Source organism: Pseudopodoces humilis, chromosome 30 (assembly GCF_049639895.1).
Source record: "Pseudopodoces humilis isolate 2021_Gansu_Grassland_sample_001 chromosome 30, ASM4963989v1, whole genome shotgun sequence".
Classification (NCBI taxonomy): Eukaryota; Metazoa; Chordata; class Aves; order Passeriformes; family Paridae; genus Pseudopodoces; species Pseudopodoces humilis.
In genome coordinates this window covers 110,269-123,043 of record NC_142229.1, presented here as the reverse complement: position 1 = coordinate 123,043, position 12,775 = coordinate 110,269, and positions in this window count along the sequence as shown.

Below are 12,775 nucleotides of genomic sequence, written 5' to 3'. Positions count from 1 at the left end.
TTGCAGTCAGTTAAGCTTCAGAGAGAAGCCCCTATTGAAGTGCCTTCAAAAATAGATCAAAAAGTTTAAAAATGTTGCATAGTAGAATATATATGGATGTTGTATTTCTAATGATATCTGTTGGTTTTGTTTTTACAGAATAACATAGAAAATTATATTTATGCATCCCAAGAAATTTAAAAGATTTTTCTTCAGTTTCAGTATTCCCAATACATGAAGGTTTTGAAAATGCTATCTTCTCTATACATCTACTGATAATGTAATACTGTATGATATGGAGTGATCAAGCATTATTACTGTAGTTACAGTTAATTTCTGCAAAATGCATCTCTTTAAAATTGAGTTGAAAGATCATATGATAAACCCTACAGAAAAAAGATTTAATGACAAGTTTCTTTCAATTTTTAAACTTTCCTTTCATTTGGATAAGTGTATTGTGGATTTAGTTCAATACAGTTTTCAGTAATCTCAAAGTTATGATAACCATATATTACCCATTTGCTTGGTTTGGTTTTTTTTTTACAATTTTAATAAGGAAATTTTAATGCGAGTCCTTTTGTTATAAAAAAAACAAACAAAAAAACATGTATAACAGCATATATACCAATTTGGATTTTAGATTTCAGTTAAAAAGTTAGACTTAATGTTTCTGAAAAGTACTACAAAAGCTGAATAACAACTTACCAAATCTGTGGTGTTGTATTTTTTTTTCTAGTAAAACTGCATTCTGAGAATCCTAACGAATTTAAGCATATACCAAGCAAATTCTTGTTACGAATGGGTATTTTTAATGACATCTGCAGTTATTATAAGTTATTCTCAAAACCAGATAACATAGAATGGTGATAAATTTGTTGCATCCCTATGATCTTTATAGTGAACCAATGTTCCTGTTATATTGTGTTCAAAGAAGTGTATACCAAACTTTTAGTTGCCTTTTTTTTAATAATAACAGAGTAAGATTAAGTCATGTTTTCATCTAATATAGATTAAGTGTTAATAGAATTAATCAAAGTTAAATTTCACTATGTTTAAGTTTGAGTGTTTTTAACTTAAGTTATAACTTTGGTATTTTTTGACGTTAAGTTTTGTTACTTCCTTTTATCATAATTAATTTTTAACAGGTTTAAAATTTAAATTGCTTCATGTTTTATTGGAGACATTTGTTTAAACTGCAAAGTATAGTTATTTTCCTAGAGAAATTACGATAATTACAACTGAAACAGCTGTGATAGAACCCTGGTGAACACCTGCTTAGGGATAGAGTTGAATGCAATTTATGACACTCTTGATTTCATTGGAGGTTCTATTGTTTGTTATAATCTCTGCAGTTTTGGTTTTCTATAAGTTGCACAAAAAATAGTGATTGTTATTTACAAAAACTTTAAAAGTTTTTCACTTTAATTCATTTTTAGTCACTAAGATGTGAATGTTTTAAAAATATTATCTTGATTTCTTCAGACACTTACTGATGACATATTCATTGTATAATGTAAATTTGTAGATTTCTATGATGAGCATTATCTATAAAGTGTCGTTGTATTTACAACCAGCTTTATACATATTTTGATATATCTTTGTGTAATTACCTTTTAGACACGTGTCATTTGAGATTTTTTTTGTTTTCTAACTACAGATGCATCTTGGTAAATAAGTTATGCAGCTGCTTCTATACAGAGGTTTTTTTGTGTTAGTTTTTACTCTTTTCCTTGTTTAAGAAGATTTGCATTTGCCTAATTCAATGCAACTTCATTATTTTAGTTTCCAGGATTCTAAGAAAATGTGTCATGGTTGAAAGTTAAGTGTTAGGAAAGAAACTTCAGATTAAATTAACTGCTGAATGGTTAAATTAGTCAATTACCTAAGACATCTGATCATTTGTTTTATACAAATGCCTTTTAAAAGTTTACAGTGTTTTTAAGCATCTTATAGCTACTATTTTTAAAACCCTTGCTTTGAAAATTACTTAAGAGACATCTTTCCAGATGAGGCCTAAGGCTCTGGCCAAGCCTTGACTTTACCTGAATAGAGAATTTACCAATAAACCCAGAAGTTTTCTGCATCAAAACAATATTCAGGTCAATTTGACTTGGCAATTAATGAATTAATATAGCAGGTGGATTTTACAGTGGGCTTGGAAAATTGTTATCCGGACATGATTTTCCAATCTTCCCTTAACTTATCAGCTGTAGCAGACTCTGAGATGAGAGTATATATTTAGTACATTTAGCAATTCATACTACAGATTATTTAGATAAGTTTAATATCATATAATATTAATTATGCTTCTTTTTAATAAGTTTTTGATTTCTGTAAAAGTGTTATTTCCTATATGTGAATACATGTGCAAGTGTTTTAATTTGATGGTTTTTCATTGTCATAACAAAAAAAACCAAATACCTTACTTAATTACAAAAAAAGGGGGGGAACCAAGGCTATGCCTCAAAAGTATAAAAACCTTATATATCTTAAATTTTTGGAAAAAGTGTAAAGATCTTATATCTATTGCAAATAATTCCTGAACAGTCTTTTTAAAACAAGTCTGTTACAAAGCCAGTTCCATCAATTATCAGGTATTGTTCTAACAGTACTCAAGCAAAGTTGAGAGAGAGTTCTTTGGCTCTGGTCAAAGGTTTAGAAGCAAGAAGATTAAAAATTCATTTCAATTAATAATATGGAGTAAAGTGTATGTTTGTGTATTCACAGGTTCAAAGCAGAAGTAACTTCCATGCGAAGAACATGGAAACTCATCAGCTGCAGAGACAAACAGACAGGCGAAAGAGCAGAAGAGCGAGAACACAGATGTGAACTGTATCAAGACCACAGTTGACAGCTGAACAGCTTGGATCCCACATCCAAGAGCAATGGACTTTGGGTTTCAATTGAAAGAGTGGGAAAATTTATATTGTAAAGCCTCATTTGTTAAAACATAAGTGAAGGAAAAATAACCTTTCTTGAAAAGTAATCCAAGAAAAGATTTGGGTTGATTTTTTTTATTGATTTTTTTTTTAAAAAAAAAAGAGGGGCAGATGTTGGAGTCTGAGATACAGATTGTGTGCCCTTGTTTCTAATACTTAGGTATAGGATTCAAAAAAACCACTGAATTTCATATAATATGAAATTCATGAGCATGTTTTCATGGTGATACATGAAAACAAAAGCTAAAGTTAGATAGGAAAAGTGTAAATGTGTAGATTAGAAAGTTTTTTAAATCACTGGGTGAAAAAGTAGTTTAGAGAACAGGAGACAAGATGGAGGATTTAGGGTGTTGTCTCTTGTCCTTCTTCTTTCTTCTTCATGTTCTTCTCCTAGGGGTTTTTGGGTGGTAGTAAGTGATTGGGTAAAAAATGCCGCAGTGCAGCGCACAGATGTTGGGTCATTGGGTCACTAAGAAAAATAATTTAGTTGGCACCTGTTAATTGGGTAAATGGACATATAAAAGACCTTGAAGAGGATCTTTGTTAGCCATTTTACCCCTTTTCTATCTTAGTGCACGTAGCTCTTTGTACCTTGTAATGCTGATAAGAAAAAATAAACAACTGAGACTGAACGAGAGAAAACAAGCCTCCCTCTCATCAATCTTCAGTTCAAAGGGAAAAAGAACCCAATCCAAAAGTCTTTAATGAGACAAGCCAGTTTTATTCTTCCAGATGTTTCATGGACAGCTCCGAGCAGCTCTGAGAGGTGAAACTCTCATGGTCGTGAAACCAACACATCACCATCACTGGGCAGTTGGGAACACCACCCCTCGAGTGTTTCTTGGAAGCAAACAAGGAGCAAACACCACCTGCAGAGGTTGTTTTCCCTCTTCAGGGACTGTTTGGATTCCTTCTGATGATTTCTCAGGCCCCAGTGAGAACCGGTTTTGCACAGGCTCAAGCTAATGCCTGAAGCCTAAAAATCTCTTATTTGACCACTGTCAGTTCCCATGATCACTGTGAATTGCTTCTAACCCTTAGCTAAATCTTAACCCTTTAAAAGTCATAATTCACCACGGGTTCAGCCCCTCCAGGTGGATTCGTGCTCCCCTGTCCCTCGGGGACATTTCCCTTTTCTTCATTTTATTGTCTCCTTTGGACCAGAGACAGGAGAAATGTGCTTAAATACGGACGGTGCCGATGTCTGAGGTAAAACATCTCTCCTTCCAGTCTCGTTTGGATCTGGGTTAATTGCTCTCCTGCTAGAGTTTTAATTGATGTGTGAGGAGGGAGCAGGGAGAGGCTGGTGACAGCCCCACATGGCCACAGAGGCTCCCAATTTTTCTTTTTAATTAGTGCTGAAGGAAGAGTCCACCTTGCCGCTGTGCCCTCCGAGGATTAGTTCTCAGTGAGATGCTGAACATAAATATCATTTATTTTCCTGATGCACATCTTGAGCAGAGCTAGAGAGGTTTTTCCAGGTGAGAAAGTTTCACAATGGAATTAAGAAAGAGGGGCCCATTCAAGGGAGGGTTCACCTCGTGCTTTATTGTGGGGAAAAAAAGGAGAATTTAATAATATTAATTATCACTTTGGCCCAAGAACTCAGAGGAGCCTGGGAAAGCTTTGTACAAAAAACCTGAGCTGGTTTTGGCTGGAATTTCACTTTAATTTCTCCAGTCTTGTCCTCTTAACATCTAAAGAATATTCTTAGCAGAAATAACTGTAAGCTGATTAGGAGGGAAGCAATAAATACAAATCAAATTGAATCATGCAGAGACTCCCAGCAAGAAAATCAATAATTTCAGTGATGTATTTTTAAATTCGTGTTATTAGCAAAACACACATGCAGCTTCTTCAAATCTTCAAATTCTTCAAAGCAGGAGCTGGGAGGTTTCATTTTTGCCTCAGGGTCCTCAACTGGGGTAAAAAATCAGAATTTTAAAAATAAATGTCAAAGAAATTGTGTGAATTTGCACCAAGGCAAAGCTGGAACACACAGAACAAACCCAGGACGTCTTGGGAAAGCCATCCATCCTGAGGGAGAGGAATGATTCCAGGGAACTGCCTGTGGCAATCCTGAAAATATTCCATAATCTGATTTAAAAATGGCAAAACCAAAGGTAATTTTTAGTACTCATGCTTGTATTTTTTAAATCAATGCCTGTTCTGGGCAGCTGCACATCAGATTAGCTCAGAGACTCCACATTTGTCATAAAACAGGAGCTTCTTTTCCATTTGGGATGTAGGGAAAAGCCATCAAAATGTGCTTTTCTGAGTTCACCAGCATCAAACGCAATTCTACACCCCCTGAAATGGCATTCCCTGATTTTCACTGGAGTCCTGGACTCGTGGCTTGGAGCCATGGATCCTTTACCAGCACATCCCCCACTCAGAATTCCTTAAAATCCCAATGGAAAAGGAGCATGGGAAGGAGCTCCGGGGGTAGAAAACATGCCAATATTCAGAATTTCAGTACCACAGGACCAGGATATGCCATCTGGGTGCAGTTTCCTGCCTTCCCTCCTTTTCCATTCCAAGCCTCAGACCGACCTTGAGCCATGAAGTGGCTCCATGGCAATTAACGGCATCCAGAAAAGGCTTTGAGAAACAAATTTTGAGGTGATCACAATAAATGCAAGGTCAGCCCATTCTCATCCCTGGAGACACTCCTGGCCTTGGCAGGGCTGGTTGGGCCTGGGATTCTTTCAGCTCTGGGGTTTAGAACCAAACAGTGAAGCAAACAAAATTCCCCCATCTGATCCCTGCACCGCCTTAAATGTCCACATGGAATTTTTTGGTGTTTGTGGAGAGCTTCAGCCAAGGAATCTTCCCTTCCAAGCCAGGCTGGGATGAGGACCTGGCCAAGACACACCACACTTTACCTTCCTCATTCCCGCTCTGTTTTCCTGCATTCCCAATCCATTTATCAGGAAATCATTCCATTGCTCAACACCCAACAAAAGAATTTGTTTATTGTGTGATGTATTTATTAATTTTAATGTTTTCCACCTCTTTGCTGCCCTCAGTTACAAAGGAACTTCTCACTGCTGTTGATTTATTGTTGGGAGGAGTCCCCATCCTCTTTCCTTGGTGTTTCCCTTAAAACCTTTTTCCATTCAGAGGAGATGGGTGAGATCATTTTAAACTTTCCCTTATCCCTGGTACCACTGGGATTGTCCCCCCAGGTACCTCCACTGCTGCTTCCAACCTGGAATTGTGCTGATACAGCCCAAATTCACTGACACAGACACCCAGCCCAAGAAAATCCACTTTTAGCATTAAAATCCAATGCCAAGAACAGCTTTTCTTTTCATTCCCATCTGCATAAAGGGCTAGAGCCCTTTCAGATTTTGATTTTCCCCTCACAGGAACAGAGTTACCTCCTTTAAGCAGGGAAAATAAATGTTCCACATGCCAGGGCTGATCTTCACTCAAAGATTTTAACAACCCTGTGAGTGAAAAATATCTTTTAGTTGGGAGTGGAATGGTAAGGGAGTCAAGGCAGGATTGGAGCCAGCCACAAGAGAGAACCCTGTGGAGGGCTGGATTTAACCTCCAGCTGCTGATATTTGTGAGCACAAACAATGCCTGAGTTTGTTCTCCAAAATAATACGAAATTAAAATTCTGAGCGATTCAATATGACAAAAAATAATAAAACAAACAAACTGTTCCTCATATTATTCTCATGAAGCTCAACACCCACTTTTCCTTCAGAAAAATATGTCCTGGGATGGGTTCAACCCTCAGCCCTGACCGGAGGCTTTGTCCAGCAGCAAAATTTTTATTTCCCCACCTGTGGGGCATTAGAGGAGTTCCCTTTTTGTGAGGCTTCGATTTCCCATCTCCCATCTTTTCCTATCAGGGTATTTTAAAGCAATTTGTGTTTAAAAGCAAAAATAACTTGGCTTTCTCTGTAGGGGAGGAAACAAAAAGGATTCCCCCGGGTTAAGGGAGACCCCAAACAGCAATAAATTCACTTCTTCCTTTCCGTATCTTTGGGTGTTGCTGTCACCGCGGGGGGATTCGGGGCCATTCCTTTCTCTCTCATTTTTGGGGTCACTCCTCTGGTTACAGATGGATTTCGGACTGTCCCATTCCCTCTCCCTCTGGATGGATGAAAGCATGGTTTTCCTCCCTCTCCCTCCAGCCTCTGCCTGAAATGCTCTCATGAGTCAGCAGCACCGTCTGTTCGAGGCTGCTCCTTCCAAAAATCTGCTGCTGATGAATTAAACATGCCCAGCGCTACCTCCCTCCTCTCCCACCACGCCGCTTTCGAGGCTTTCCTCGCCTTCCACCTTCGGAAATCCAGGCAGAACCTGGGAAATCCTCCATGGAATTCCAGGGAAACACTGCTTTCAGAGAAGAGGCAGAGCCACACTGGGGGCGAGGGGGGATATTCTGTAATTCCGCTATTTTAAAATGTTTTATTTTCTGCATTTTATCCTGGGGAAATGTGGAGAAGTCCCGGAGCGAGCGGCTGGAATGAGCTCCGCACATTCCAGAGGAGCGGAGAGAGGTGTGGAGGCTGCTCTTGGGTGCTAATGGGTGTCTGAGTGATGATGGGCTGGAATTATAATTACATTATAATTATAATGATAGCGCTTCCACGGAATGCAAAGAACACGTTCTGAGAGGCTGATACAAAAATAGATCCTTTTTTCTTTCTTTTTTTTTCCTCAAGACATGGAGTTTAAACTCCGAGGAGTAGACACCACGGTTACCCTGCAGTTCTTTTATCCATTTGGGCTGTAGAGAAACCTGGTTCTTGAGGAGCACGTGGGGATTGGGAAAAGTGTGGCCTGGTTTTTATTCCAATCCTGACAAACGAGGGATGCTCCTTCCATGTGGCCAATATGGAGAAAAAATTGCTTCTTTTCTTTTGTTTTTGAGCATTGAAATGCAGCACCAGAAACTGAGCCAGAAAAATATAAACAAATATAAAGGGCTGAGGGCACAAACCGAGGAGCACCCACAGTCCCAGGCCCTCTTTTCCACAAGAACAAAGATGATAACGCCTGGATCCTTACAAAATCCCAGCCCCACTGCAAAAATCCTGATTTCCTGCCCTGGTTTGCATTCCTTGGGCATCAATTTATTAATGTTGGTCCTTCACCAAATGTGCCATGGCCTGCAACTTGCTGGGAATATTCCCACCCGTATTCCAGGCTGTATCTCTCCTGTGGCAAACATTCCATCACCTGGAATTTTGCAGCATGATGTACAGGGTTAGGGATTTCTCCAAAGGAAAAATGGTGGAGCTTTATGAGAATATTATGAGGAATAGGGGTTTTTTTGTTGTCTTGAACCCTTCAGAATTTTAATTTTATATTATTTTAGAGAACAGACTCAGGAGTTAATGATTTGTCCCCTTCCTCAGGGACTGTGTGTTCAAGCAAGAGTTCCCCTTTGTTTCTGGAAGGACTTTGGGAAAAGGGCTGAAGAGATTTTTTGGGTTTAAATTGAAACCCAGGTGCTGAGCGCTGGTCCCTCATGGACACAATCATCCCAAAAGAGCTTTTACTGCTGTGTTAGGGCATTGGAGGCGACAAAATTCTATTTTTTCCTCCTTCTCCCAGCCAACCCCAGGGGAGAAAAGACATTATAGGGCGCAAATCCTCCAGACACAGAGGAGAATCCTGCTGGACTGGAGGAGCTGCTCTTAACACACAGAGAAATGAATGAGATATTAATTAAAGGAAAATAATTAAAGGATTAAATGGCCCAGGAAGAGCAGGTGATGCAAATAACAATAAAGATATTTTTATAAACAATAATAAATCAAGAAACAAACAAACAAACAAAAATATATTTATAAACAATAAAGTTGTTTTTTGGTTTTTTTGGTGGTGGCTGAATCCTATTCCTTGGACCTTTGCCCTTTCCATGGATGGTTTCTGACCATAACCATTTATAGATCCCCCCCTGCACTGACCCTACGGAGCAAAGCTTGCACTGGGATTAACTCCAGCTCAGATTTAGCATGAGGTGAGTTCAGTTTTGCATTTTTCTTAGTGCCCACTGACCCTGCTAGTGGTGCTGATCTCCTTCTATTTATTTTTCATCACTCAGTCTCAAAGAGATTTAAATGAGGGGTCGGTATATTCAAAAAAGGCACAAAAAAAACAAGAAAAAGAGAATTAGTAAAGAAAGAGTCTCGTGCCCTGCCCACCAGGAAACATTTCCATCTGTTCGGTGGGGAGCCAGGCATGGATTTTCCAAGCAGAGGAGCCTCTTGGAAAAGCTTTCTTGTGTCAGTGCTGGCATGTTGGCAGGGTTTGGCTGGCACTTCTCTTGGGAATCTCGGGCAGGGTGGGAACAGCTCCCTCTCCTCTCCCTCCCCTCATGTCTGGAGGCTGCTGGCACAGCCCGACTCACACGCTCCGGGTTTTATTTCTCCCATTCTGCCCCCTCCCTTTCCCTTTGCCCTTTGCCCTTTGCCCTTTGCCCTTTGCCCTTTCCCCTTCCCCTTTCCCTTTCCCTTTCCCTTTCCCTTTCCCTTTCCCTTTCCCTTTCCCTTTCCCTCTCCTTCTCCCTCTCCCCTCTGGAGGCTGGCGAACCACAAATTCGACCCAAAATCCCAAAAGCCCTGAAAATCGCCCAAAAAAAATCACAAAAAAGCCTCCAAACCCCACAAAATCCCTTGAAATCACCCTCGGCTGCTGACCACAGGCAGCTGTGGAGACACTCCAGGCCTCGTGGTGGGTGAAGTGAAAATTTAAGGAAGGAAAGTCATTCAGGAGCAGCTTCGATGCTTTAAATATTTATTTTAATTTTTATTAATAATAAGAAAACAAAGAAATTATTTTAAAAATAAAAATAAAAATAAAAAAAAAAAACCTTTTGAGCAGGGAATGTGGAATGTTTCACCCAGAATGTTTTACACTTATTAATTTATTTGGATCTTTGAGGGCTTTCAGAGAGGTTGCTGAGAGCGAGGATAACTGGAAAATACAGAGATGATGCCTTAGAAGAAAACACCCCACAAAATCCGTGGATTTGTTTTAAACATATTTTTAAGGAGGAAACACGAGATTTAAGTCAAAGCAGAGCATTTTAAAAGGCAGTGGGTGAAAGCCTCGGGAGCTGCTGCTCAGCTGTCCCTGCCGGGGCTGGTGTCCGGTCCCCAGAATTGCTGCGGCAGAGCTGCTCCAAAATGTCCATGACAGCTCAGGGAACCCCTCAGTGTCCGGAAGGAGAAACCCGTGGCGCTCCCAACCCTTCCCGAGCCCCTGGATCAGGATCCCTCCTTCCATGCCAGGAGGTCTCTCCAGGGAGGGGAGAGGGGAGAGGGGAAGCTCAGCCCCTCTGGCTGATTCCTGCTGGGTTTGGGGTGTGTTAGCCCAGGGACCCCCGAGCCGGGACTGGGCCCCTGTTCCTTGCCTCGGGAATGTTCCTGCCTCGGGAATATCCCTGCCACTGGAATATCCCTGCCTCGGGAATGCCACCAGAACACGCAGGACGAGCGCGGGGATCCGCCTGGGAGATGAATTTTCCTTTTTATTCTGCTGTTTGCTGTGAAACAGCTTTTTTCCCCACTTTTTAAGAGGCCAAACGCAAGCGCACAAACAATCAAATAAATCAGCCCGTGCTCCGCGGCGAAGGTGAAACGTTCTCCTGCAGCCCTTCATTAACCCCTGGCCCTACAGGAGGCTCCGGCCCCGCACCCGGGATGCTTTTAAGGCAGGATTTCAATTATCCAAAGTGGCTCTTGACAGTGTTCCAGGCGCCCCGGCACATTCCCGGGGGGAGAGGCTCCCCCAGATCCTTCCCCTGATCCTCCCCCCGAAGCCGGGAGCTGCAGGGTGGGCTCGGGGAGGCTCCCAGAACTTCCCGCGGGGATGGATTTGGGGAAAATCGGGGCTTGGGAGTGCAGGGCCCCTCCCCTGGGGCTCAGGGATATTTATAGGAAAAGCTTTTTAATAGCCTGAGCTGGAAAAAAATCTGGTTAAACCCGAGCTCATCCCCTCGTAATTAAATAACCCAGCTATGACTAAGAATATTGATCAGGCCCTTCCTCCCCTCCCTTCCAAAGGAAATTTCCTTGGGGAAGATTTCCCCAGCCCTGTGGATGTGGCACCGCAGCCAGACCCATTCCCTGGGTCTGCTTTCATCCTTTTAAAATGCTTTGCTTTGCCTTAAATCTCATGTTTCCTGTTTTAAACATGTTAAAAAAAAAATACACAGGGATTTTTATGGGTTGTTTTTTCTCAAGCATCATCTCCATGTTTCTCAGTTATTCTTACTCCCAGCAACCTCTCTGAAAGCCCATGAAAATCCAAATAAATTAATAAGTGTAAAACATTCTGGGTGAAACATTCCGGATTTTCTGTTCAAGATGTGTTTTCATTTTATTATCATAAAACCAATTTAAAACAAGGTATTGAAGGTGCTTTTCTGGTTTAAATTCTCGCTGCTTGGACTCATGCCTAGTAAAAATGTAAAAAAAAATAATATAAATTGGAGGTTAAAGCATCTTTGCAGCTCTCCTGCAGGTTAAAATTAACTGTCAGCTTTGCCCATTAGACTCCACATCCTTCAGTGATCTTAATTTTTATTTGGTACTAAATGTTAATCACCAGAATTGCTGCTCATATTTTAATATTCCTTTTCATTATCCAGGCTCCTGCATGCAGGAATCTGAATTTATCTGAGGGGCTGTAAACATACACTTTTAATAGATTTTGTATTATTTATGCCCCATATTTCCAAAGGATAATACAGAAAAAAACCCTCTTTTGTCAAGAAATTCTGTGCTTGGTCCAGGTACTTCCAACATCAATAAGAGCTTTTTCATAAATATTAATTTCAGTTTCAATCCTCAGCATGGGGAGCATATAAAGCATGGAAAAATAAATGTCTTTGCAAAATATCCCAGCTAATTTGGGCTCTGGTGGCGGAAAGTGCCAGAGCTGCTGTGAGTTCACCCCTGCAATGGAAAACAGGAACTGAGCTTTGAAACCTGCATCTGTTTGGTGGGGTTTTTTCCCCATAAAATTAGAGAATGGAGGAAACTTGTTCATCTCCAGCTTTATGTTTCAGGCTCCTGAAATAGAAGAGGAATAATAGAAATAAGAGAACTTATAGAAATAATGGAAGTAATAGAAATAATGGAAGTAATAGAAATAATGGAAATAATAGAAATAATGGAAATAATAGAAAGGAGATTCTTGGACGCCTGTTTTCCACAGGCAATGGATTCCAGCTGCCCTAAAATAAAGACTGGGGAGAGCTGGCAGGCTTTGTGCTCCTTGATTTTCCTTTGTGTGCAGAGTTGTCCCTGATATCCTGAGGAGGGGAAGACCTGGGGCATCCCTGAGCTCCAGAGAAAGGAATTGCCTGGAAGTTCTGATGGGAAGGGCTGATGTTCACCCAGGGACAGCTTGAAGGGCAAAACACAGCTCGTTCTGCTGGATTTGGGGGGTTTGAGGTAAATAAAGCCAGAAAACCAGGAGCTGCTGGAAAACTGGGAGCTGCTAGAAAACCAGGAGCTCCCAGTGGAGCTGCAGCTGGGCAATCAGGAATCCCAGTTTTCCCACTTTCCCCTGTTGCTGTGCTGGGGTTGAGGATTCTTTTGGACCCCTTCCAGCTCAGGATATTCCCTAATTCTGTCATTCTGGGCTGTTTTCTGGGCTCTTCCAAGTCCTTTAGTGCCATTGGAGTTTGGGCTCGTCTGAAGCAAAGGGAAACCTGGGATCACATAAGGCACAATGGAGGAATGAGAAACCCGAGAAACATCTGCATTCTCCTTTTAGTGTTCAGAGCTATTTATTTATTATTATTATTATTATTATTTTTATGGAATTCTGGGATGGTTTAGGTGGGGAAGGACCTTAAAGCCCACCCCATTCCATCC